Raw genomic sequence first — 6,306 nt, 5'->3', positions numbered from 1 at the left:
TAATGATGTTTGGCCTTCTATTTAGATTATTTTTGAGCAAACCGAATTAGTCAAAATGGCTACATAGGCAATCCACAAGACAGTGGAGGAATTGGGAAACAAACCTGAAGAAGCCAATCAATTGATCACCTTTTTGAACAACAAAAATATATATCAGCTTGATGAATTGGAAATAGAGGACAAAACAACAACAATCATAGACATCAAAAAGGTTCTTACCAAAAGGAGCCTAATTCTTAATCTGGAGAAAAGATGTCAAAGCATTGAGACACACATTGATAGCTTTATGCTAAAGTATGGCATCCTAAGAGAAAAAGGACTTCCCAGTCCTATGGTGATACATCACAAATTGATGACCCAGGAAGATTACATTGAAATGTTAAACAAGCTGGCTAGGAGCCAAGCTAGTCCTTCAGGAGTGAAATCTTTACCAACTGGGAAGGTGCTTTATGATGGCCTTGAGAATCTATTCTACATAGAACATGAAGTTAAGCACTTTTTCACAAGCAAACTGAATTTTTCCAAGTACAAATATGCTCATGAAGTTGACAGAAAAATGATACGGATGAAATTACCTGACAGTGAATGGTGGACAAACTTGACTGATTTAATATAAGTTACTGTAGTAAAACTATATGGTAAAACATGACTGTCAGGTAAGACAGGGTCAAAGTAGCACAGGTAAAGAGTATCAGTAGGTAGAAGATAAAAGTGAGTCCAGCACATAACTACAAAGCAAACTAAAAGAGCCAAAACCGAGTTACAATACCCAGCACAGTCATAATAAAAGGGACAGCTAGAAGATAGTTCTCCATCTGTCTCTATCTTCATGTTGAAGATATTTTTTGTTTCCTAGAATAGTTCTCATATGGCTATGAGATATTTTGTACCAATTTTTGTATAAATACTTCAAAAATTGAAGTAATTAGGGTGGATTAAATTACATTTCTATAGACATTTTATTTTTGAGCCAAGGAGCTATTGTACTCAAGACTGGACTGGTTTTACTGGAAATGAAATAAAGCTAATGACATTTCACTGGATTCTCGTGCATAGTTGGAACAAATAAGTATCATTTTGTCATGTTTAAATATTACATTCTTTTCATGTTTATGGATAGTCATATGTGTTTCTTACTGAATCTGTAAAGCAAACAAGGATTGATATCATCAGAATTAGCTTAAGTGCTCTTTGTTTTAACTGTTTGCTTTCTTTATGTTTTCAACTAAACTTCCTTGGTCTGGGAATTCTTAATTTCTCCCTTACTTCCATAGTTTACCCCTCCCTTTTAGTCCATAGTAAAGGATTCTTCATTGCCCTTTGCTACTGATCATCCTTCCTTTCTTCATCCCAATCCTAGTTAAGGATTCTTTATTGCCCTTGTCCCTGGTTAGGACTACTTCATTCATTTAAACCTGCAGATTTGCTTTTGTTGTGCTATCCTTCCCTATGGACTCTTACCTTAGTGATAGGTCAGATCCAATTAAACCTTTCTTGATTGAATCCATAGCCCAATGGCCTGAATACTTGCTTTGCCCATCTGTTTCCTTAATTCCACCACCCAATCAAAACAAAACAACTTGAGCACTAATAACTAGCCTGAAATCTACCCAAAACAAAGATAAATCATAATGAGAGAGCCCTCTCTGGACCTAGGTTGGCTAGAACCGGAGTCTAAAAGATTAGGTTTGTGGTTACCTCCAACTATTCGTTATTTGATAACTTCTAATGAAAAAATCTGAGTGATAAGAGATACCATGTAGAATTTCTCATTGTAGATCAACGGATTATGCAATATACTAAAGCAAAATACTAGATCTACTTCTACAACAAACTTGTAGAAGCTTAATCGATTTTGAGCAAGATCAAATAGAACACATATAAAAGAGAATGAGAAATCAATCACACATGAACATAGAAGAATACTCTGGGGAAAGGCTCAGCTAAAAACTCCGCTATCTGTATTAGCATACGAGTGGTAAGATCTCTGGACTACATAAAGCTTTAGCTCACAAGCTATCCAACTTTCAGTACAATCCCTCAATGCTACTCATAGAAAAAATAGACAACACATATGCCTTCCTTCAGTACTCCAAGCCTCCTATTTCCTTGCGTAGTTTCTCCTGGGTCCTTTAGCTGTAACCTGTGTGATTCTCACCTCACACACAACACTGACCTCTGAAATAACTACACAATCCTGAAGGAGATAATTCCTTCTACATGGATGAGTTTCCTTTATAGGAAAATTCCTCCAACTGATAGTACATTGTCCCTTCGTTTAATCTCAACTGGGTATCTATCTGATCTGACATGCATGAGTTATTTATGAGAGAATATTCAGTTATCTGGAGAACACTAGTTGCATTCATGCATGCATTAACTAACTAAACTCACAATTAGTTCATCCAAATGTTTGGAACTAATTTAACTGGACTTAACTTAGTTAACTATGCTAACTAATTAAAACTCAAAGAAAAATCATCCTTATCTCCTTAATTAAGGGATAACTTCCTCAATCAAAGGGATAACTATTGCATGCCTTCACATAGACTTCATGTCTGAATTTCTCCAATTAATTAACTCAAGATGAATTAATTAATTATTTTTCAAACAATTGCTGAGACTAAGTTCGAATTTTAATTCAGGGACTAATTAAAACATGAATCTATCCCAAAATTCTATTTATAGCAATGTTATTTTTAGCATTTCTATTTTTTTGTATTTCCAACAAAGTTGGAGTATATCCTGAAATGCTATTTATAGCAATACTATTTATAGCATTTCTTGTTATTATTTTCAACATTGAGGCTTAAGTTTGAACTATGAATCTAAATTCAATACTAATTTTGATTATTTTTTGTTATCATATGGCTTATGATAAGTTCAATTTTTTATTCATATGTTGACCCTGCCAACGAGTGGTTTAGGATTTTGGGCATGAAGTTGTCATTTTTCCATCTTCCAAAGTTTCTAATTTCACCCTAAATCGCTCTAGATCCAGTGATTTGGGTTTTGTAAAATGATAATATTCCCAAGTAATCAAAGAATCATTTTCAAGAGATGAAAGAGAGCATGCCAATAAGGAATTTCTTCAATGGAAAGGTTCCCATCAGGAGCCCAACAAGGGATTGGTTTGTTGGCAAGGAAGGACCAATCCTGTGTCTCGGAAGGGTAGATCAGGACATTACTAGTTTGAGAGTTAATGAGAACCTTACTGCATGGTTGGATGGGAGGGTTAATGCAAAAGTCCATGTTACTAGAAACCAGGGTCCAAAACAAGAATCGGAATACAAAACGGGAGAAAAATAAGAAACAGGGTTGTAGAATTTCGAGCAATAAGAAAGTTGAACCAACACCCCATCCTATAATATATTAGCATATAGAATGTTTCAATGCACGAATGGGAACAATAATGGAAATGGAAACAAAACGATAAGTAGATCTCCTGGTCAGTTTTCTGGTAACAAAGGCAGGACGAACCCTTTTTTTAAAGGGTTGACTAGTAACTTTCTTGTTGGCTCTCTAGCTAGCTATATTTACGTAGGAAAAACTCTTCATTAGAAGGTTTGACCATGACCTTTTATTATACTATCCAACAAGGTTCCATTTTTGTTATGACTTGCACTCACTCTTATGGCCTTAGCCTTCACGGAGTTGATGTCTGCTATTTGCAGTAAAGCCACTCAAACTCTATTTTGATGAAAATCCAAAGGACGAAAAGACAAATAAATAACTAGAAGGGATAAAATCAAAACTATAACCGAATCCTGCTTTGTGAATCTTCTACTCATTGAATTAACACAACTCCTCCAATGAAGGAAATGCATGAAACTGAATCCCCTCAAATGTTACTAGACAAGGTTCAAATCTAGACAAAAACTCCACCATCTGTGTAATCAACTAAATATTATTATTGAAAGAACAAATAAATTGAGAAAGGAACTCTATAGGATCCTCTATGAGAAAACGAGCACCACCCATGCAAGGAGCCAATGCTGCAAACTTGGAATCTGCTTCTACAAATCCTTTCCACATATTTGTTAATGAAATACTAAGATTAAAATAATCCCTGAGGGTTTCTTCGACATTGTGAGAGAACCCACATGGGTTATGAAAAAATACTCAACTTCTTCTTCTTCTTCATCATTACTAGTAACAAATTGCCTGACTATGAACAAATAAGTTCCCATTGCACCTTAGTAATCTAATGGACATGTTCTCTTTCCTATGAAGGTCTACCTGGTGGGGAATGTGATGTGTAACTTCAACTCAATCCCCACCTCCAAGGCTTCTCCAACAACAATCTTTAGCATCATCAATTTTATATGAAGTTTCAAATAGGGTATTAAATGCTTTTTTCCACAACATGGAGATTTGTAGATATCTGAGCGGCCAATTTTATTTTATGAATCTAAAGTTCACGATTGCTAGGAAGATGATAGTTTTATCACCAAGGAAACCTGGTTATATACATAAAATTAAAATCTTAATCAACTAAGAAATAATGAAAAATAGTAAAGGAAGGGACAGAAGGCAAGAGAACTTGCCTCTTGAACATTAAGATAAGGAGCCCAAACATATGTTGTTATTAAAATAAGGGGTTATGATTAAAATAAGCATTGTGTTTGCATGAAATTATGCTTACATCATGTTATTTTTGTGGCATGTCTCCATGCATAGAAGACACCGAAATTTTTACTGTGCATCTTCTCTCTCAACGAATCAACCTATAGGTACAAACCAAAATTACATAATAGCACAAACAAAAGGAAAGTGGTTAACATGCAAAGCAATAGATGACAATCCTCAGTGTCTATAATAATGTTATTTTACACATATAATAATAATGAAAAGTATAAAATAAACACTAAATAAAGTGTAATAAAAATATGAAAGAGGCTTTGCATGTAGCCCAATTGCTTCCAAAACGTATAGTGAATACGTCGCTTACAGATCTAGAATTCCAGGGCTCCAATGAATCTATTACTCACCTAGTGCAATGAGCAAGACCCAGAATGCCAATGCTCCAATGAATCTATTACTCACCCAGTGTAGTGAGAAAGACCCAAATAAGATGGATGAGAGAGGGTGGTGCTCTACTCTTGGCCACATATAATTTACAAGTGGGCAATTGCATAGTTTTTGGAAATAGTTATGGCACCATATTCAATTCAATTTCATATTTCATGCTCACTTTGAGGATTGAGGGTTACTTACCTTTGTAAGGATTGAAGGGAATAAATCAAGGGTCAAGACCTGCTATTACGTGAGCTAACTATATTATTCATGTGGAGTCCCTAAATTACCTTCGCTTTGTTCCATCCATTGACCCCAAACCAACATCTCTTCCAATACGGTAGGCATCCCCGAAGTAGAAGAAATAGAGATAGTAGGCTAAACCTTGTCTCTAAGTTTACAAATCACCTGCATCCGCAGGCGCCAGAAATGTAGACTAGACCTATTAGAAATAGGGATAAGGGACTAGAGAGCTCTTCTTACCATGTTCCTAGGATGAGGTGAGTGAGGTGAGTCCAATAAGGGCATTTCCAAGAGCCTCAATCGGTCTTGTTTGTTCGTTTCATACCATAGAGCTAATGATCGATAAAAAAATTCTTTGATTTTTGTCTTGATATGCTAAGAGGTCGTAGTTGAAGCTAGGAGATGGGAAGTGTAGGTAAAAGGTCTACATCAGAGTTAATATGTGTACGACAAATTTAATAGGTGCACGGTGCCAATTGAGCTTGCAATAACAACATTTTGTGGCTCAATCAGGAAATTTTGGGTAATTTCATTTGCTTTGGCCCAAACCATTGCATCAATTATGAGAAAGTAGAAATGTATATGTGTGTATATAGTGTGTCTTTTCAAAAGGGAATAGCTCAAATATCCCTTTCAAAGGTCCCCTTCACCCTCAAGGAATGTCTAAATTATAAATGAAAATCAGGGTTCAAACCCGAAAATGGACTTGGAACTCTAGCTTCCCAAAAGAATAAATTGACTTTGGACTCTAATTGCTCAAAAAAATAAACTACATGCATGTACAAAGAAAAGAAAATTATCCACACACAACTATATTTGGTTCTTTTTGTTTTTGTTTTTTAATGGTAGGTTTCCCAATTTGGACAAGAAATAACATGTTCGGTGTCTTATATACATATATGAATGATTAGTTCTTCCCTTATCCAATTTCCTCGATAAATTTTCTTCCTGGTTGTCGAGTTCTCTATGGTCCATTAAATTATAACACGGTAAAATATTCTACAACTAAAGATTGTCATTGTCATGTACTAACATGCATAGTCATAC

General features: G+C 35.3%; 1 pseudogene; it reads right to left on the bottom strand.

Annotated features, from left to right (window-relative positions):
* Window positions 1-3,795: 3,795 nt before the first annotated feature.
* Window positions 3,796-4,368, bottom strand: LOC149191173 (N-glycosylase/DNA lyase OGG1-like; annotated as a pseudogene).
* Between the last annotated feature and the right edge of the window lie 1,938 nt (window positions 4,369-6,306).

Source organism: Pinus tabuliformis, chromosome 3_1 (assembly GCF_031772625.1).
Source record: "Pinus tabuliformis cultivar Carrire ecotype Pingquan chromosome 3_1, CPIR1, whole genome shotgun sequence".
In the NCBI taxonomy this organism is placed as follows: domain Eukaryota; kingdom Viridiplantae; phylum Streptophyta; class Pinopsida; order Pinales; family Pinaceae; genus Pinus; species Pinus tabuliformis.
This window is presented reverse-complemented; position numbering and strand designations above follow the sequence as displayed.